At 48.2% G+C, this 22,537-nt stretch overlaps 1 non-coding gene across 1 annotated transcript; it reads left to right on the plus strand.

Moving 5' to 3' along the window:
• The first annotated feature begins 11,149 nt into the window (after window positions 1–11,149).
• Trnal-cag (transfer RNA leucine (anticodon CAG)) lies at window positions 11,150–11,233 on the plus strand. The gene has a single exon. It is a non-coding gene; the product is annotated as a tRNA-Leu (tRNA).
• Window positions 11,234–22,537: the final 11,304 nt, after the last annotated feature.

Below are 22,537 nucleotides of genomic sequence, written 5' to 3' on the forward strand. Positions count from 1 at the left end.
TTCGGCCGGCCGTCAACGTGTCTTGAGAGAGGGCAGCGGCCTTTCTGTGGCGATGCAGAGGCGAAACCCCCTGCCGATTGGAAAGGTGCCCTCGAGAACGACTAGGAATAATCGCTGAGAGGATCAGAAGGCCAGCCCGCGGATGCGAAGACCGAGCTGCAAACGAGCGCAGCGCGCATCTGCTGCCACGTTCGCACGAGCGCTCGATAATGGTGATGATATTAATGCTCCCATACAACATTGATTGCGCTCACACTGGTGGATCGGTTATCAGTTGGGCAGCTCAACTTTTAAACTCTATATTTTGAGACATTACTTAATGAAAAATAAACAAACAGAAAACAAAATAAAGTCAACACGACGAGTGTTGTGCAGTCAGACAAGATAGATTTACGGTTAATCTAAGCAGAACAATTTAGAGTAGCGATGCTAGCATTTGATTTAGCACAAACAAATTAGCGCAGCTTGCACCGAGTCGCGCGAGGCTGGGTCAGCAGAGCTGGTGGGCACGTTTCAGCTTCTAATTTTAAAGCATCTGTACAGAATGCTTGGGCGGTAATTGAGCGCGTGCCGGTATATGATGATGATAATTTTCTATCTACGACACACGGCACACCTCGACCATAACAGCTCTGCTGTGAAATTCGGCGGATGCTTAGCACTTTCTAATAATGTGAAAGCGAAAGCCTCCTACACTTGTACTTAATGTTGCTCTGCTGTTCAACTTTCTGCTGATGTGCTGAACTTTATGACGATCCCTCTGCTGATGTGCTGTTCAAACTTAGTGCTGATGTCAGGTGGGTGAATCTTTGTATAACTGCCATTGGATGCTTTAATTCAGAGGCCAGCGCAATGTGCCCCTTAAGTTACGGCCCTTGAGTATGGGCGGGATTGAAGATGGCGGCAGACACGGTGTATACGTCGGCATGGCAACATGTACAGACGTGTCCACTGTTAAAGAGAACACTTGCGTGCAGGGTATGTCCAGATTTCGATCTTTTGCGATATCACAGTACTATCGATTTGCGTAAGACTAATGGTAGTTGACAATTCTGACTTCTCTCGACAGACTCGTGCAGTGCACGATCAATGTTTTCACATGTACTTGTATTTAGGAGGCCAGCAATTTGAAAGGTGCACATTCGAGTGTTCCCTTTAACAGTGGACCGCACTGTACAGTAGCCGCGTTGCTGCTGTACCTGTTTCTCTCATTTGCCAGAAACGAGATGTAAAGACGTTAACCGATTTATTTTCACCGAAATTGAACAATACGGACGTAGACGGCATGTGGTTCATGCAGGACGGCGCTTCGTGAAACACAGCGGACGTAACGATGGACATTCTGCATAAAAGATTTGAGGGTATGGATATCTCTCGCAAAGGTCACTTAAATTGCCCTCCAAGATCATACGATTAGGCCCAGCTATACACTTTTTTTTGTGGGTTTTCCTGAAGTCGCCGGTCTATACCAATAAGCTGCAATCGACCGATGCCCTTAAAGTCGACATAATCGAGGCCATCGCTCAAGTTAAGCCGGATCGATGTGGCAGAGTCACTGAAAATTGTACCACTCGGATCCGTGCTACCGTGAGAAGACGCGGCGGACATTTGAACGATGTTATATTCCATACATAATTACATACATGGGCATTTCAAAGAAAAAAAACTTCGTTAATACCTTACACACAGCTTGTTTTATTCCATTTAAACATCGACCCGCCCTTCATGGAAAACCATATAGTTCTTAGCGGCTTTAGCTGTACTGGCTGACTTGAAAGGACGCGCGTTTTGTGTGTGTGCTCTAGAACGCTTTGTTGTCACGTTTATCGACTATGCACAGTGATTGCGTGATTACCTAAATAACGACTGTACCTCCCAAGACGACCCACGCCCGTGATTAACGGCGAGTGCGGTCGCACAGGAACGCAAGCGTGCGCCATTTTGACGAGATTGTCTCTGAATGTAGTACGCACTGTCGACTGTAAGGCCGAAAGTGCCCAGCGGATGCCGAACTTCAGTAATTTCTAGAAAGTTGCTCACTTTCCGAGCTAGCTTAGTTGATTACATGACGGCTTTTGGCCTGTTATACAGGTACCGAGCGTGATCGTCCGGGCGGCATGTTCATTCAGCGGGGATGATGACCATGCCATGAAAGAACAGGTAGGTATGTTTTGTGCTGCTCCTTGCTTTCTGTGTTTTTACTATGTGTGTTAACTGCAAGTGCAACAGTGTATGAAGGACCATTGCAGTGCATGTGGATCCCGCATGGGATCCATATGGCTAAACAATGTTTATAGCTCATCACCGTCTATCATCAATGTGTATAGCGGATCAATGTGTATAGCTCATACAATGTGTATAGACCGAGTGCGCACATGGACTCCACATAATCTTATTCTTTTGCGGATTTGATTTTGTGTAACAGTGCTGATGTAGTTTTTTTCTCGTGTAAATGACCTATACGGCAATCTGCGCGCTCCACATTGTGTTTACCAAGCACACGAGTGTGTGTGAAATTCGGCGTGCAATGCAATTGTTTTCAATATGCCCTAAATCCGGTAATAACTGCTCACAATGCAACCTAGGACTTCATGGTATATCGAGATACATATACTTGTCTAAATACATCATTGTGTGTGTGTGTGTGTGTGTGTGCTGTAAGCCCTGTTTGTTGGACACACTCACAAATGTTTTGTGGTATCTATTACGAATGTACCCGGCGATCACGGCACTGAAGGAGAGGACGGCTTGCACAAGAAGATAGGAGCGTTCTTCTTGCAAGACTAGAGAAGTCTATATTATGCAGTAAACATTTGTTTACGGCACAATACAAAGGAAGAACTTGGATGCGTACAAAGGACGAAATTGGATATGTCACACCTACTTTGAAATCTATTGCGCCTGCTTTATGAGGAGATTCCAAGAGGGAAGAAACAATGCCTAGTCTCAACTCCATTACAATATACTCGGTGTTAGACTAGGCCATCTATGCTTGTTGCTACCTGTTTTGTAACAGGATTTGCTGAAAACATTGATTGGAAATGTCATAAAAGATATAATTTTGGCCAACTTTAACTTCACAAAAAGGTTTTTATGGCAGCTATACCTGCGCAGGGCTTTGGGATGGCATATGACTGTTCTAAGCTGAATGCTGTGTAGGATAAACTATTGCAATATTTTTCAGTTTTTCTTTGCAACTCCTATTTTTCACTGTGATCTTTCACGCAGGATACACATGCATCGATTTGCAGCGAAGTGGGCAGATTAAATGAAATGAAGGTATATATATATATATATATATATATATTATATATATATATATATATATATATATATATATATATATATATATATATATATATATATATATATTGTAGAGAAGCATTGGAACACTGTAATGGGCCGTCCTCTCGAGCACCTTCTAGTGGGTCGCCCTCTTCGCCTCTTCTCGGGGAGCACGCCCCTCGTGCTCGTGCTCGTGAGTCTGCGAGGTTGCGCTCCGTCGTCTGTCGTCTCTGTGCATCGTCGCCGTCAATCGCGCCGTCAATAAACACCTTTACAAAGTGGTGGAGAGTGCTGTACCGTCACCACAACTTCGGTCTCCATTCGATGCCCCTGGAGCTACGATCCCGTACCGTACCATCTACCATGCCTCCTATCTTCACCGGCGCGGATGGCACCGACGTGGAGGACTGGCTCGCGATTTACGAACGGGTGAGTGTTCCGAATAAATGGGACGAAGCAGGCAAGCTCAGCAACTTGGTTTTCTACCTCGCTGGTGTGGCAGGCATGTGGTACAACAACCATGCATCCGACTTCCCGACGTGGTCCGATTTCAAGACCGCCATCGTCGACGTGTTTGGGCGCCCTGCCGTTCGGAAGCTCCAAGCCGAACACCGTTTACGTGAACGAGCTCAGCAGGCAGGTGAGTCGTTCACGAGCTACATTGAAGACATCCTTGACCTGTGCAAGAAAGCCGACGCGAGCATGTCGGAGTCTGACCGAATCAGGAATATTATGAAGGGTATCGACGACGATGCCTTCACGATGCTGCTGGCCAAAAACCCTCGCACAGTGGCAGAGGTCATTACGCTGTGCCAAAGCTACGAGGAGCTGCGCCGGCAGCGCTTGATGACCCGTCGACCGCCATCACGCGATGCTGATCTCGCGGGCTTGTCCGCCATTGCTGACCACTCCACCTTGCTCGCCGAAATCAAGTCGTTCGTGCGTGAGGAAATTGCCCGCCAGGTCTCTCTACTGGCTTTCGCTCCACCGCAGCATGTTGACCAGCCGCCAACTACACTTCTGCCTCCCCTCCGCCGGGCGATTCAGCAAGAAATCGCGGAGGTCATTCCTGAATACCACCAGCCGCCTCCAGTGCCTGCGCCACTAAGCTACGCGCAAGCTGTAGCCAGGCCGCCCCCAGCGATTCATGCGACTGGCCCGCGAAGTTACGCCGAAGCCGTCGTCAGACCCCAGGCCTTCGACGCGGCTGTGCCTCCTACATACGTCGACGTAGTCCCCAGGCCCCGACTGCTGCCCACAATGCACCCATATCAGCAGCCGCCTCGTCCATCCCGTTCTGCGACATGGATGGGACCCGCGAACCGCTGGCGCACTTCCGACAACCGCCCATCTGTTTTGCGTGCGGTTGCGCCGGTCACGTCGCACGCTACTGCAATCGCGTACAGCCGCCTCGGGTCGCGTCAACGCTCACCAGCCCATGAAGCCACCCTTATTATGACCAAGCGCCGCCTATGTCGCCGACGTCCCGCCCTGCACCATCTACCCGCCGTTCACCGTCTCCACGACGTCGCTCACTGTCGCCGATGCGGCCACGTCCGGTCTCACGCGACCAGGAAAACTGGTCGTCGCAGTCCACGAGGCAAGGGCTGCGACGCTATCGAACTGCGAAAGCCCTCAGCGAAGCCCCTCGAACGTGATAGACGTGTTTGTGGACGGTGTTAGCGCATCTGCCCTTATCGACACTGGAGCCGCCGTATCCGTTATGGACGCCAAATTTAGCCGATTACTGCGAAAAGTGACGACGCCGCTTTCTGGGCTCTCCCTCCGTACAGCCAACGCCCAAAGTATTAACCCTACAGCGGTGTGCACAGCCCGCGTCATTATTCAAGATGCTCTGTACGCCGTCGAATTGATCATAATTCCTGCCTGCTCTCACGACGTCATCCTAGGATGGGATTTTCTCTCCCGCCACGACGCCGTCATTCATTGCGCACCAGCCGAAATAGAGCTCTCACCATTCGCTGATTTGACGCCGGCAGACGGTCCGTCGGCTGCGCGCAAGGTCCTTGTCAAAGACGACACCAAGGTGCCTGCAAACTCGTCAACGGCGGTGTCAGTGTACTGCGCCAGTCTCTCCGACGCCGTTGCACTTCTCTCACCATCTGACCGTGTTTGCACGAGAAAAGGCTTGCTGGTGCCTTTCGCGACCGTGCAAGTCACTCAGGGCAGCACGTCAATTTTTGTTATCAACCCATCTCAGTACAGTGTTATGTTGCTGCGAGGGGAATGTCTCGGCAGCCTGGAACCCCTCGAAGACGCACAAGTCATGGACGAACCAGAAGAAATGCACTGCCACAGTTCCAGTACGCTCGGCGCTGTTTCGACGTCTGGTTCATCACCCGCTGATGTATTGGTTCCTCCATTGCTGACGACCTTACGCCGGTCCAGCGTTCCCAGCTTCTGGGCCTGTTGGAAGAATTTCGCTCTTCTTTCGATGTCGCTCAAAGTTCTCTCGGCCGCACGTCCGCCGTTACGCATCGCATCGACACTGGCGCCCAGCCGCCACTGCGGCAACGTCCATATCGCGTATCTCCCACAGAACGCCGTGTAATCAACGAGCAAGTTGACGACATGCTTCGACGCGACGTTATTCGACCTTCTAACAGCCCCTGGGCGTCTCCTGTCGTTCTTGTTGCGAAGAAGGACGGTTCCGTGCGGTTCTGTGTGGACTACCGACGACTCAACAAGATCACTCGTAAGGACGTGTATCCACTACCGCGAATAGACGACGCGATTGACAGCCTGCAAGGAGCCGAATTCTTTTCATCTCTCGATTTGCGCTCAGGGTACTGGCAAGTACCTATGGCTGATGACGCTCGACCGAAGACCGCCTTTGTCACGCCCGACGGCTTGTACGAATTCAACGTCATGCCATTTGGGCTGTGTAATGCGCCCGCGACCTTTGAGCGCATGATGGATACCGTTCTGCGCAACCTGAAATGGCACACATGTTTGTGCTACCTCGACGACGTCGTTGTTTTCGCTCCGGACTTCTCCACGCATCTTCAACGCCTGCGGCATGTTTTGACGCGTTTGAGCGACGCCGGTCTACAACTGAATCTAAAAAAGTGCCGATTTGCAGCACGGCAGCTGACCATACTCGGTTACGTCGTGTCCAAGGACGGCATTCTCCCTGATCCAGCCAAGCTTCGGGCCGTGACCGAGTTCCCCAAACCTACGTCCGTCAAAGAACTGCGCAGTTTCGTAGGACTGTGTTCCTACTTTCGGCGCTTCATTCGAAATTTTGCGACTATCATATCACCGCTGACGAAGCTCCTCGGAAGTAACGGGCCCCTCAATTCGTGGTCGTCAGAGTGCGACGACGCTTTCGCGAAGCTCCGTCGTTTGTTGACATCGCCTCCCATACTACGCCACTGCGACCCTACGGCCCCTACAGAGGTACACACAGACGCCAGCGGTGTTGGCCTTGGCGCTGTCCTTGCGCAGCGCAAAGCAGGGTTCCCTGAATATGTCGTGGCATATGCAAGTCGTACGCTCACCAAAGCCGAGACCAATTACACCGTCACCGAAAAGGAATGCCTGGCGATCATCTGGGCCCTTACGAAGTTCCGACCTTATTTGTATGGTCGCCCATTTGATGTCATCACCGACCACCATGCACTCTGCTGGTTGTCATCATTGAAGGATCCATCAGGCCGCCTCGCCCGCTGGGCACTTCGCCTGCAGGACTACGATATCCGCGTGCTGTACCGCAACGGACGCCAGCATGCTGACGCCGACGCACTCTCGCGCTCCCCCTTGCCTGACGACAATACCCACAGCTCAATGTCTCACAATGCCGTTTCTTCCATCGACATTCACACTATTTCTACCGAACAGCGGAAGGATGAATGGATCGCTTCACTGATAGACTTGCTCACGATCCATCGGCAACACCATCCACTCGCGCGTTGCGTCGTCAAGCCCACCATTTCGCCATTCGCGACGACCTCCTTCACCGACGCAATTACAACGCAGACGGCCGCCAGTGGCTGCTAGTAATACCCCGCAGTCTGCGTTCTGACATATGCGAATCGTTCCACGCTGATCCGCAGTGTGCGCACTCTGGTGTATCGAAAACATACCACCGCATTCGCCAACGGTACTTTTGGCGAGGCATGTACCGCTACGTGCAGAAGTTCGTTCGCTCCTGCATCGATTGTCAGCGCCGCAAAACTTCAACGCACCTGTCGCCGGTGGGTCTGCAACCTCTACCTTGCCCTGACCGACCGTTTGGGCGCGTTGGCATCGATTTGTATGGGCCACTTCCTCTGACGTCGGCTGGTAACCGCTGGGCTATCGTCGCTGTAGACCACCTTACGCGATACGCCGAAACTGCCGCCCTCCCAGCGGCTACAGCGCGCGATGTAGCCTCCTTCCTGCTCCGCCGGTTCATGCTGCGCCACGGTCCACCCCAGGAGCTGCTGAGCGATCGAGGCCGTGTCTTCCTGTCGGAAGTCGTCGAAGCCATCCTCAAAGAGTGCAACGTTGTTCACCGCAAAACTACTGCTTACCACCCACAGACGAATGGGCTCACGGAACGCTTTAACCGCACGCTCGGCGACATGCTCTCGATGTACGTCGCCGCCGATCACACAAATTGGGATTCCATTCTGCCTTTCGTCACCTACGCCTACAATACCGCACCTCAAAGCACCACTGGTTTCTCACCATTTTTCTTATTGTATGGCAGGCACCCGTCGCACACCATCGACACAATCCTTCCATACAAGCCGGATCGATCTGAGTGTGCGCCTATTTCTGCCACAGCCAGACTTGCTGAGGAGTGTCGCGAGCTTGCCAGAACCTTTACTACGCATGACCAAGAGCGGCAGAAGAGCATCCGCGGTGAGACCAACTCTTCTGCACCCACGTTCCTACCTGGAGCGCTCGTATGGCTCTCGGTCCCTACCATTGCAACTGGCCTCTCTTCCAAACTACAGCCCAAATACGAAGGCCCCTACCGTGTCGTCGAACGCACATCCCCGGTCAACTACCTGATTGAACCCATTGAACCATCTTCGGACATGCGCCGTCGAGGGCGCGACATTGTCAACGTGGAGCGCCTCAAGCCCTACCATGACCCGCTCATAGTGACCAGCTGTTAGGTCGCCAGAGGACTCCCCTTTTCGTACCCGGGGTAATTGTAGAGAAGCATTGGACACTGTAATGGGCCGTCCTCTCGAGCACCTTCTAGTGGGTCGCCCTCTTCGCCTCTTCTCGGGGAGCACGCCCCTCGTGCTCGTGCTCGTGAGTCTGCGAGGTTGCGCTCCGTCGTCTGTCGTCTCTGTGCATCGTCGCCGTCAATCGCGCCGTCAATAAACACCTTTACAAAATATATATATATATATATATAAGGAATGAAGAAAGAGACTACGACTTTCGTGGTTTGGCACTGTGTATTTTATTTTCACTAACGTTTCGTCTGGTGGACCACACTGTCAACGCTGGTCCACCAGACGAAACGTTAGTGAAAAACCACAGTACCAAACCAACGAAAGTCGTAGTCTCTGTCTTCATTCCTTTTTCTATCGGGATCTGCGTGATTCTTTTCCCACTACTATATATATATATATATATATATATATATATATATATATATATATATATATATATATATATTCCTTTAACCTTCGTGCATATGCATTCTGGTCATGTATATTTGGTGATTTTCTTTTGTTGAGAAATGCCCAGCTCAAGTTTTATAAAAGGTGCATGCATATGCGCATCTTTGTTTGGGGCTTGACTGCGTATATATCAATAGGCAAACAGATGGTCAGGCACAAGTAATATAAAATCACGTACTATCATCAAGACACATCATAAATGTTGCGATGCACGGTAATAACTTTGTTGCAGAAATGTTATCGAGGTCATAGGCCGCAATCCACAAGCTTGGTCGAGGGTCGACTTGCAAAGAAGATATTTTTCGTGCTCGCAAGAGAATCACTCATAAGGACGCACCAGAATGGGACCTTATTGACTCTCCGTAAATACCTTGTGTGCGGGGGGAGGGGGAGGGGGGAGGGAAATGTTATTAATTCGCCGTAACCAACTAGTTCGAAAATTATGAAATTGCCCTTGATCCCCACCTCTGCGTATCGGTGTATCTTGGGCTATTTTCAATTCTAATATTCCCCCAGGTAATATTCAATTCAGTAAGTATGCTAGTGCGCTTCGCAGATCTCGTGCGAGACATGTATTACTGGATTTTCAGCTTTTTTGTTACTGATATACTGCATCGATGGTATCTGTGGCTCCAAGAAAACAATTTCACTGAGGAGTGCTATAAGGTGGGCTAGTTGGTGTTGATTCATCTCCAAAATAGCGCTTTGTGAAGAACACAGACACAAACGAAAAAGTACAGGACATAATGCAACGAACGCAAACTACCATCTGGTTTATTGTCTAAAAGAACGTAGCCCCTACCATAGTAGCACCAAATGTTGACACAACGTTGCCGCAACATTCAGAACGTTGCTTCAACGTTGTGGCAACATTGCGTGCTAGTAGGGTAGAAAGGGGTGTGTCAAACGAGCATGCGCAGATGATCATGCATAAAAAGACAGAAGGGGCAGGGCGATAATGCGCGGGGGGGGGGGTGAAAGAAAGGAAAAGGTGAAAAAGGAAGGTAGGAGGAAACGCGATTCGAAGAAGCAAGATCGAATAAAAAATTATCTTGTAATTTTCGCAAACTCTACCTCAGCCGCTGTTAGCCATCACATGTCAGCCATCACTAAGCGCACTTTTGAAGATGAATTTCACTGACCTCGATTATACCTTCATTATCACTTCTACGGCTTTCTGACCTAAGAGGGTAAGCGCCCGCTTTTATGAAATGCCTATTCATACCATCAACTAATCGGATGTTTTCCGCTGTCGTCCAGGCTGTGAGATTGGCCATTTTTGTTCATCCTGCCTGATTGCTTGCTGGTTCCCACTTTCTTTCTAGCTTTTTTTTTAATTGCGCAACCGATAGAACAGTTCCTCTAAGTAGGTGTCTTTGACGGGTTTTATATCGCTATTTAGATTATTTAGCAAAGTGTTGGTGTGACGCATGGTGTGCCAACACTTTGCTGTCGTCCTCCATTCGAACTTCGTAGCCAAAGCATAGAGTAAAGCTCCGTCAGTGGCAGACAAAAATGGCGCCGCACGTTTGCATTGCCCTGCCCGCCCCACGGTTAGAGTGTACCCGCCCGTTCCTCTGTCGTCTGCTAGCTACACTACTCGAAACTTGAGTGTGACCTTCAAGATGCACTTGTGTTATAAAAGAGTGCTTCGTGTAGGTGGGTGAAGCTACATTTTGTTCTGAACGGAATAAAAAACGGCACATTTCTACGCTAGCTGCAATCGTGTAGTCAGTGAAGGTGATGTAATATCTATCAGAGTTCTTTAATCATACCAGTTTCGAAAGCCGAGTGTGCCTCTCGCTGATTATTTTGGGGCCTGCGAATTGTCGCGGCATCTGGGAGCGTCAATGCAAAACACTAAGAAGCCGCGGCGCCGGCCTGCGTGCGCTTCTCGCCAGCTGCTCGACTCCGCACCCAACAAGTGTTTATTAGTTTGTTTTTCGGTTAACAGATGACGCGACAATCAGCTGACCCCGGCCAATGACCAGTTTGAATTTTGGCCTATGGGGGGTGGGGTCTCGCAACTGGTGTGATTGAGCATGAGCTGGACTCCTCGAGTGCAACGAAAAGAATTGTCCCGTGAGAACGGCTCTACTTAAAGTATAACGTAATAATGCGTGGACACTATGCAATGCATTTACATATAAAGCAAAGAAAAAGTTTTTTGAGGCGGACAAGAAACTTATGCTGTAAAAAACACAGAGGAGGCGTCTGTCAGGATGGCCGAGCGGTCCAAGGCGCTGCGTTCAGGTCGCAGTCCGGTCTTCCGGGCGTGGGTTCGAATCCCACTTCTGACAACATATTTTTTTTTTTTTTTTTTTGGCGATTACTTTGGCCGCATAATGAGCACGCTGTTTTATTATATTTACACTGCTTAGATCTCATTCAGCGCATATTTTTTGTGCACAGTACACAACGTATCCTATGCTGGCACAACATCCAACAATGCTTTAGGTTGGCACTAGTGTGCTTAAATACAACCATCGCTTTATACTATTTTCTCCTTGTGGGTAGCACCACCTTTCTCTTTAGTTACCCACATAAAGACAAATAATATATAATGTTATTGGTATTTAGGCTGTGGCTGGGTACTAAACATATCTGTCGAACCACGTGTTGCACAAGGACGTTTACAAGTTTACGTTGATAACTCCTACAAGCGTGGGGCTACACCTACCGCGGTTTTGAACCAGGAGTTCTTTATATTGCTATTTATTATACCAGCAACGTAGCCAGCATCTTATTTTTCGGAGGGGGAGGGGTGGGTTTAACCATACTTCATGTATACCTCATGTATGTTAGTGCATGCCTTTGTATGTGTGCGTGTATCTATACACACGCAAAATTAAAAATTTTCGGGGAGAGGGGAGGAGGGGTTTGAACCCCTCTGGCTGCGCCACATACACGATGACTCGATCCCGCAGGTTGAGGGGGAAAAAAATGTATAATTTGGCTTGGAAGTCGTCGTACTCGTTTGCCTAGTGAACCGCGATTTCCCATTGTAGTAAATCCATGCTGCCTTTAATTTCCCGGTAAAGGCTCTGGCCGCAATTCGCGCACCAGGAACCTTTGACCGCACTTGCCCGAAAAAGTTTCCTTCTTCGCCAAGTTCGATGTCCTTTGCGGGCGCTTCTCTCCATACCTGAGAGATGGCGCGACGCGTCCTGCAGCGAAGGGAGTTGCTCAAAGCGGCTCGTACCGCAGTCAGTGGCCACTGGCGACGTCATACAGTGTGCGCCGCCATATTGACGAAGGCCGTAGGGAGATTTTGTATTTTTTATTGCTTTTAGCTCACCCCGTCGTCGTCGCTGGCTGCGATGGTCTCTGTACCGAAGGGCAGGTGCAACTCGGTTCGCCCTCGCCGTTTGTGAAACGGAGGAAGAAATCAACCGACCCGAAAGGAAAAAAAAGTGCTCGTTTCATCGTGCGCGTTTTCGTGCGGGTGTGTGTGCTCGAAACGTCGCCGCCGTGCTTTTTTTTTCTGGGCGGCTAGCGGAGCACAAGAAAACGCCGCGCTGTGGATTGCCGTGAGAGGAGGCCTTTAGGCTTACGCCTCGACATCGGCCGCCGCCGCCACCCCGCTGTCATCTGGACGGACGCCGGCGCTCCCTAGCCGGTGAGTACGATCGCCGCCCAGAATCGTCTACGTAGATGCGTTCGAGCCGAGACGCCGATGGTGGGTAGAAGTTGAAGCGCGGCTCTTTGAGCCGTGGTGCGAAGGTGCACGTTGGTTCGACCGACTGCTCCCTTCACCGTAGTCGTGGTCTCGTTCGCAGCGCCGCATTCGATCAGAGACGATCGAGCTTTCCGTGTGGCGATCTTCGGAACACCGCCACATGGCCGCTCGATCGTGTGCCTACGGCGAGCCGTTTCTCGGGCGAGGCTCGCATGACTCACGCGCTGCCGCTCCAGCCAAGTACGAGAACTGACCGGAAGAAAAGAAAAAAAAGCGACAGCCCATAGTGGCTGTCAACATTGAGGTGTGTCCGGTTTAATGTGATCGCACTTTCGGGATGAATGGAGAAGTTACTCGCGGTAACCCTCTCGTTCGCTACGCGTTTGGACGTGGCTTTTTGAGACGTCGCCGTGTGAGCCTGGCGACCGTTGTGTTGTTCGTTCTTTCTCCCACTCTTGCGCGTCATTGTTCTACCGTTTTTCCTTCCCCTTGCCCATCGAGTTTCCCAGACTGGTCAAGCGCCGGGGGTCACCTGCCGTTTTGTTCGCAACTTGCTTGAGACTGGCAGCGCAGTCTTTCACACGAGTCGTGTGTTGTGTTGCTGCTTTCGCGGCGAACAGCTGATCATGGCGGGCCGACGCCGTGAATGCTGCGTGATCGGCGTTTGTCAATTACCCTTGACACTCATTCGGTCTACCTTTCTGCGTAGAGCGGTTATTCACGATGCCTTACGTCTACGGCATTGAGATCTACACCATACATCCATGTTCAATGGGTGCGTGGGGCCGTTTACGGAAATGGCGATCGCATGGGAACGCTTTGGGAATGAGCTACATATGACACTTCAATGCGTACTTTTGTGCGTTCGCTTCTAGGCCAAACTAGGCCAAACGCAAGTTCTCCTTCGTCATAAGTTTAGGAGCCGATTTCCAACCAATTTGCGATTCATTCCAGCATTGCACATCCAAACGTTTTGTTCTCATTTACAAGACAACCGAGTTCCACAAAGAAAAGCTGGTATTTTGAGCAAGCTCTTCGTGCATCACTTGTATTTTTCGAACCTCAGGCGCCCGTTTTAATTGTTTCAATGAAAACAGCATGCCCTCCTCATGTATTCGTGCGTACTACATTTGTGTGGTAGTCGTTTCTTACGTTTTACGCCCCGAAACGCCGTGAAGTGATGTTTGCTGAAATAACCGTTGTCGTTGAACCATCACAGCTAATGTATGCAAGTTTAATGATTGGGGAATCACTACTGCAGTAGCTTCAAATTGCTGGATATTGGGTGAAGCGCCACTTAATGCAGTATTTGCATAGATATCACTAGACACGATACGTCAATAAGTGCTTTGAGCTCACTTTTTGATAGCTATCGCCTGTAGTGCATAACTCTTAAGTGGAATAGTATTAGCATATAGGAATGTTAGCTAAAAAAATCTTTAAATACATCCTTAAACATTCATCTGTAATCTATAGAGTACTATAACTGATCAGAAGACGTATTTCGTATCATAAGGTCATTTTTAGACAATTTCAGTGAAATCGCAAAGGTTCACCCAGCTATTGCGGCTGCTTGCTTATGGTGTTAGTACAGTGTACCGTGTATTAGGTGCCTGTTAAGAACTCCGAGCGGCTATCATTTATGTAAATTATGTAAAGTCCTCCACTGTGGCAAGCTTTGTAATTCTATTGTTGCATTCCGATGTGCGGCCCCATCAGTCAGTCGTGTTCATTCTGACTACTGCTTAAGAGGAGCATGTTTTAACTACATCTGTTCATTTTTTACTATTGTATTTAACACTTCAACCTTCTGGGTGACTCAGCCAAAAATTCTCAGCTGCTAGAATAGGCGGCAGCGTCATCTGCTTTTGCTGATCAGTTTCTCCGAAAGTCACAGTGCTTTGGGGCAGCTGACAGCGTGCTGCTGCCACTCTACTCAATAAGTACAAAAGTTCGCATGTGAAAGACATTCAGAATGAAGCTACCAAATGTGTATAAGTTAAAGTTACTGGAAGTTAGGCATGCTAGCCTCAGTGGAACGAGGGTCAATCGAAATCGTCACGCCATATCGATGACACTATTTAGAATATGGGCTATCGCATTGAAGGCGTTTTTTCCCTCGTACTATTACAGGTTGGTGTGCATTGCCACAGTGTATGCTTCATAACAGCGGTTCAGTTGATGCAGTAATGTCGTAATATGTAGCGCTTTCTTTATCTTTTTTGTTTTCCTTATACCAGTGCCTCTTCTTTTTGTGTATCACAGTAATGCAAGCACTATTTTTTGGGCCTGATTGCTTTTTCGTACTACAACTCTATTGCTCTACGTTTGTGCAGTAGGTGTAATAACTTGGGGTATATTTCGACCCCGATAACCAGTTGGTCATTGTAACGTCATGGTGCATTTTTCTAATAGCTTTCGGGGCTTGCGATTCACAGCTGTTAACTGTACCTGCGGTTGTTGCATTATTACCTTTTTGATGCCCCTTCTGCAAGAGCGAACATGTTGGCATGGCCTGGGGTTCTGTACGAATAAGTAATTATTACAGACATCCATGGCTATCTGTTCATTCTTTATGTAAATGAATGCACTTTAAAAGGCATAACATGTGAAGGCAATCATGTTCTACTGAAGACACAACACTTGTCAACGAGCATGTTCGTTGACGCCACAATATCAGCAGCAGAAAATGGCAGACTGCGCAGTTGTCACAGTATTCTTGGTTGTGCTGTGGTTAAGCTGAGCTACTCACGTCAAATGCCAACCAACGCGAACCACCAAAGATTGGTTTTGCTTGCCGTCAAGATAGCTGCCATTGTAGAACGAAAGCAACGTGCCTCGCAGCGTGGAGGGACTCAGCAAAAGTTTTGCACTCACCGTCCTTTTCACTTTATGCAGTTTTATCCACTGGTACGTTTCGTTGTCACCAGTATGGTAATACATCGCATTGTTTCTGCTCTATTATGTTTGACTGTACGGTTCTACGTTTTATCGTGTTGTAGTTTGCATAGTTGAAGTAGGAAGGTATCTGCCGGTGCCTGACCTCAGGCTCCTAAATGCATGCAGTGCATTTAGAGCTAATTCGCAATGCACTACAGCAAGTAGCCCGCCCCCTGTGGTTATTCCAGTCCTGGGATTTTGTACCCATTCTAATCCGGCAACTGAAATTTCTGCCACATGTCATTGGTTTGGCTTGCGCTCTCGTTGTGAACAGGTCACGTATGTGCGAGCCTCAACCATTTGCTTGCGGTCAGGATTTATCAATAATTCCACCCACTTGCATGGCCTTTGCGATATTGCCCTGAAAGCACGGCATCACAGTATCTGATTGTGGTTCTGCAACTCAACTCCAACGAAAGTTCGTGTTAAGAAACATGTCAAGATTGAATGCGAAGCTTTTGATTACTGCAAATTTAGTAGAGCACGGCCTAGGTTACGAACACAAAGGACCGGTTAATAGTTAAACTTTGTATTTTATTTACCGCATGTTTATTAACCGCTGTGAGGTATTTTATTAACCGTGCAAGAGCCCAGAGGCTAACAATTTTCTCTTGTAACGTGTGACAGCAGGTACTTCGCCACACAGCTCAAACGCCTAGCTTGTACTGAAATCACAAACGTCAAGACAATAACTCTTTTCGATAGTAAAAAGAATGTATGGAAAACTTACATAGGTCACACTTCCAGTACTGTAACTAAAGCATCCGGGAAAGCCTCGCTGAAATAAAAATGTGAAATGTACTTTCGGAAATATTAGGTGGCCTGACGTCATGGAACTGTAGAAACTAAGGGCTGTTTGTCGAAAAGCTAGAAGCGGCAGGTCAATTTCATCTTCTGTGAAATTGACATCATTGCATATGTCTGTACTAGAGAGTTTGTGTCGAGGCTCCAAAGCGGCTTGCGTACATATTGTGTTCCTGTGTGCTCGCAGCCGCATCCACAGAGGATACAAAAGAATGCAAGCTGCTTTGGGGCCCCGCCACTAAAACTCTCTAATGTGCCAATTTCATTAATAATGGTACTACTGTTCCAGCTTAGAGACTTGAATATTTACATCTGAAAATGTGACTGGTAACTGCTCGAAATGTTCATTTTTTGCTCCAAAGAAAGGTATTAGCTGCTTCAGAAGCTGCACTGAAAGGTCTATGAAATCACAGTAGAGCTTAGCACTCACTATTGTGCCACTGCAATTTGAATACATTGCTAGCTAGATTGTTTACTATAATGTTTCCTTTCGGTGCAAGCATATTGTGAAACATTATCCAAGAGAAAAGTCGGTTCTGAGTTTATGCTACCAGAATGGAAAACCACAGGAGCTAGGGTTTGTCTGGAGCCAAATTGTGTGAAATATTGTTTCATTTTTATTGCTCATGAAACCTCAGGTGCAGTTGTGATTAAGGTTTGAATTGGGCTCAACACGCTGTGCTCTATTTGGGGAAACGTGAATTTCTTCGATCCCTTGCACTATCGTCAAGTCATCTGATTTTAGCACGAACACATCCTCAGCATATGAGGCTATGTATCCCGTTTGTGTTTTTAAATGAGGGATAAGAGATACTACACAGCTTATACCCGATTGATTTTTCTTGCATCCTTCTTATTACACTGTGCTTTCTACACTCTTCTGTTCATCACACTCCATTGTCTACACTTTAAGCGTAGCCTTTTTAAGGGCTTAGACATATTTCATCGTATTTGACATTTAAGAGTCGCCTGCAAATTGCACACTGCCTGCCAATCTCCTGCAGAGTGTGTATTAAATTCACAGTGTGATCCTGTGTTGTTTAAAAAGCTTTGCGAATGTGAGCACACTTCCTGGCTTTTTGAGCATGGTGCAGGCGTAAGTTTTAGATCTGACCATGCAACGGTCATGCGATAGCGTCTCCTAATGAGTGGCTGTTTGTTTTGTAACATCAGATAATGGACATTGGCAAGTTTCTCCTCATTGTTCACGATAGTATGTTTTATCTTTCCGTGAACATCGAGATCAGGCAGGGGTCTACGTTTATGCGGGGATGCGCTTGGCTTTTTTATTGGCTGCTGCAGCAACACTGTCTTTCTTTCTTTAAGGGGCATAACTTGCTGGCACAGGTTGTAGCCTCTTGTAGTTAGTGCTTCCTCGTCATTTGTTGCCCTTTTCAAAGAGAAATGCCATTTGAAGTTTTTAAAATCAAACCAAGCACTCTAGAATAGGGGCTAATACTTCGCTTTTCTTCCTTGAAAAAACAAAGATTTCTCAGGATATCTTATTTTTAAAGATCATTAAGCTTAAAACTGAGTACTTTTTTCTGCAATTGTTCTGGACTATTCTGGTCTTCTGGGGGAGGGGCACTGCGACGAACCCCCCCCCCCCCCCCCCTGAAGGGAAACCCTGCGCACGCCTATGGTTGATAGGCAACCGGTAGCTTTGGATCCAGTGCTTCAGACAATCCCATCACACGGACATGCCACAGCACGCATCGGGTGTCGATTTGATGTCGCATGCTTGCAGATACCAGCATAGTTATAAGCCACACGTGCCTTTGCTTCCTCGAGTAGCCCTTCTAGATGCCCCTGGGAGATTTCTCCGTTGGCGTAACATATCGTCCTTGACCGAGCCTTGTTTTGTTAGGGCTAACTCGCCGTGTTACGCGCAGCGTCCACGAGTGTTTATCGCCGTCCTTTTCGCCTCGCGAGTGACTTATCGGCCGGACGGCGTGCACGCAGTGCCAGCAACTGGCACGAGAGGATTGTGTGCAGCGGTAACCTTCGGTAAGGCGTCCGCATAATCCGCATACAGCGGCGGCTTGTTTACCGTGCTACATTGAACTCCAGTCTCTATGTGTCTCCTGGCGTTGTAACCTCATCGCGGCTGGCCTGTGTTGTGCCAGCCCTCTTCCGGTGGCCCTTGCCGGGCTGACGTCGACGTGCCTCTCTTTTGGCTTGCGGCCTTGGGCTCACGCTCGAGCGACCCGCGACAGCGCGCCATTGTGCTGGCGCTGGCAGTCGCTGCCCGAAGAATTGAGGAACGACGTCTGGTGCAGCGGCTCTCTCTCGGCTTCACGGGCGTCACCCAAGCGGAAGACCCCACTCAGCTTAGCCGGTGTCGTTTTATTTGAGCGTGAAGACTGGGGCAGTAAAACAGAGAGAGGCCGAGATAACACGTTACGTTGCCGATAGAAAGACTCGCGAACAAAACCTTCCGCTTGGAAAAGTGGTCGGCGATCGGGGGCGTAGCAAAGATATTGTTCCAGGTGCGACCGCTTTTATGTACGTTCGTGAAAGTTTGCGTGTTATTAAACACACACACACACACACACACACACACACACACACACACACACACACACACACACACACACACACACACACACACACACACACACACACACACACACACACACACACACACACACACACACACTCTCTCTCTCTCTCTCTCTCTCTCTCTCTCTGGAGGTGTTTGAGCTCTCCCGTCCTCTGACTACGCCCATGTCGGCAATGTCTTCAGATCACAGAAAGAGATGCAGATGCGCGCACTAAAACGATTACCGTTGATACGAAGCACCAGAATTATGACGCTTATCTAACGGGCAGTTTTAACGACGTCATCACAAAGTTCGCCGCCTAAGCTGTACGAACAGAAACAGGGTTACGTTGCACCTGACGCATTTTACGAAACGATGACCAGAGGTGATTAGATTACGACCCGATCAGTTTGCGTTCCCTAACATGCGTTGGCTAGGCCTCTGTTAGTAGAGTTTTTATTGTGCGCAGTGCGATTTGTGTGACGTAGTGTGTTCGGCTTTTCCGTTCCGCCAAGCCGAGGTAGTCTTATCCGTTTCGAGCTACGTGGCGCGTGCATTTTTGGCGGCATTGCAAACAAAAGGCGCCCCCTTTATCCCGCACGTAATCGGTCTGCATTGTGCGCGCCGCTGACTCGAGGCCCCGCCATTGTTTTCCCGTTCTGCTGGGCGGCAGCAGCCGCCCCGTTTTACTCGCCGCTGCATTTGGGTTTTCACGCCCGCCGTCTGGGGACCCCTTTGTTCTTCGAGGCACGGCAGCAGATATCAGTAGCAACTTGCACCGAAGGTGCAAGCGCGCGCTTTGGTGTAACAGTATACAGTGCACACATAGCAACTGCACCGGGAAAGTAGCATTCCGCGTGTAGCGTTAAAGCCCAACTGACGTTACATGTCTCACTTTCGGTCAGGTTTTAAATGAAGATACCAAATCTCTGAACCCTATGTAGCGTATACTGCTCATACCCGCAGTCAGGGTGTCGGAACGAAATGTTTTTCGTTTCGGTTTTAGTTTCGTTTCACCGCAAAAAGTTCCGTTTCGTTTCTGTTCCGGAACGAAAAAAAAAAACGTTCCGTAACGGTTCGTAACGGTTTTTTTTTCTTTGTATAAAAAAGAAAGTATGAAAAAGGTAAAGCAATCATTAAAAAAAACATTGGATTTGTGATGTAGTTACTTGCTCTCCTCTTAAAGGGACACTAAAGAGCAAAACGACTTTTCTTGCATTAATAAAGTAGTCTTCCACGATACGAAAAACACCACGCTTGCTGCGAGAAGACGCTTGGAAAACTCGCAAAAAGAATACAGGTAATGACACCACCTTGAAATTCCCGCACCATTTACCGTGACGTCACGTATTTTTGACGGCGCCTGCTTGGGCCCACGTAGTTCCGAACCGCGGTTAAATCGAAGTACATTGTCCTCTGAGGGGGCCAGAGACTTGACATAACGATTTTGTGGAAATTTTGTCGGGCCAGTGGCGCCAAAATACGTTAAATGCTCTTTGAAATGTTTTACGTCACGAATTACAAAGTTGGGCGCGAAATTTAAAAATGAAACATTGAACTTGGTTTTCTCCTCTAATAATAAACCTATGGTGGTGAAATAAACTACACAAGAGTTCTCCGAGCACAATTTATCAATCTAAACCAATTCATTGTTTCTCTTTAGTGTCCCTTTAAGAAAGTGGGACAAGGGTAAAACACGTTCTTCAGAGGAGCGGAAGTGACTGTACCACGTATTCCTACCAACTAGCACAAACCAGTATTCATTTCAAAGTCGTAGTATTTATTTTATCACAAGAAAAATACGAATTTTTTTAGTTGGCTTAATTCTTTGTGTCAAGGGAGTGAGCACGATCTCAGAAGCAGCACGTCATTGAGTGTACACCGGTGTCACAGCGAGTCACAGCAAAAGCTAGAAGAGCGGGCTTTGTAGAGCCCGTTGTTATCTCTTGGGGCAACTAATACAAATAAACATGCAACGTACCCACTACGTCATAAATCGTCGCAATTTTTTCTGAAGTAGCGAAGTTCCCACTATGCCATTTTTCTTCATTCTTCGGAGAATCGCGGTACCCGTTACACATCTGTAAGGCATTATCTGCACTTTGTGCTGTGGCTGATTATGAAGAATTATGGCTGAGCACTTTGCAGTGGGTGGGAAGGAGTGTTAAGGAATGGGCACCTCCATTCGATTCCAATCCATTCCGGGGAATTAGAACTTGCCACACTTCCATTCCTTTCAATTCCTCGGAATGAAAAAAACTTAGCCCATTGGCACTCAAGGAATGGCCTGGCACTCCGATTTCATTCCTGTAATTCGTCGACGTAGGAAAGGCATCTTGATAGTTTTATCGAGTTAAGAATGAACGCCCCATAAAGCTGATGTCATCAAATGCATGAAGAACTGCAAAAGTACGCAAAACACGTTGCCAAGGTCGAGGAATAGTAGCTTGGTGACATATCTCGTGCAGTACAACCACCCTACTAATTCCAATAGAGGCAGTTCTCCCGCTACCGATAGTATTTGCGTGGTCAACATGTTTGAACGAATGGTGGTGTTTCAATATTGTTTAAGCTTAAATCTGTTAATGCTAAAATGACGACATAGCGTATTTTTATGCTGACAAAAGCGCCTTCGCATCGAATACGGAACACTGGGCCGCACTGCCCGTCAGCACTCACGCTTTCAAGCGCGCCTCACAAGCATGGATGGGGTGAAGAGAACTTTCTGTGTTCGCCTGTGCGCAGGTATGCAATGTCTTCCTTGTCGCAAAGGTTATTTACGTGTGTCAGGTACTAAACTGCTCGTGAGATAAAGATCAGGCTGTGCATAGAGTATTCGCCACTTTCGGGTGGGGGTATCAATGGGAACCAACGCGCAGGGGTAATTTGTTTCTCCCTTCGGTATCTGCTGGGATAATGCATTTGTTTGTACACTAACTTATGCCTCCGTTTGTAGTAGGCGCGTTGCTTATAAATGTACCGTGCTTGTAATCAGCTAAGCCATTTTAAAAATACTGCTTTAGTGTTAACTTGCGAGGCTCTGACTTACTAACGTTTGAAGCTTGAAGAACAGCACGTAGACGAAAACGTCCTCTATTTTCGGAAAAAGACCTAATTCCATTCCCATTCCATTCTTCCGAGCGTTCTCCCCATTCCATTGCGGGGTCGCGAAAATGTTGAAGATTCCGGAGTCATTCCAATTCCGGAGTGGTAACTCCGTAACACTGGTGGGAAGCATTAAACCACACACTTTTTGCGCTATTAGCATTGTGTGATGACTGGTTGTTATTTTACTCTTCTGCCACGCTATATTACATATGTTAACGCGATTCCTTGCCCGACATGACGCCTGTGTAGAGTATTTTTGCGATGGAGTTATAAGCACCAACGTGACACTGTGGTGGAAGACCCGACTGCCACGCAGAGGGCGCGGATCTTAGAAATTTGTTTCTCATTTAATTTTTTCTTATACCACGCGATAGCGGTCACATACACCGGCAGCTGCGGACAACTATGGAGCCAAAATCGGCTGTTGTGATCTCATAACAGCTTTCGCTGTAACAAACTTCAGCGCCGACAATGCCCTCTCCACTTTGGCCTGCTTGACAGGCGCGCAAAAGTCCACTTGCGTTAATATA

The sequence above is a fragment of the Rhipicephalus sanguineus genome, chromosome 11 (genome assembly GCF_013339695.2).
Source record: "Rhipicephalus sanguineus isolate Rsan-2018 chromosome 11, BIME_Rsan_1.4, whole genome shotgun sequence".
Classification (NCBI taxonomy): Eukaryota; Metazoa; Arthropoda; class Arachnida; order Ixodida; family Ixodidae; genus Rhipicephalus; species Rhipicephalus sanguineus.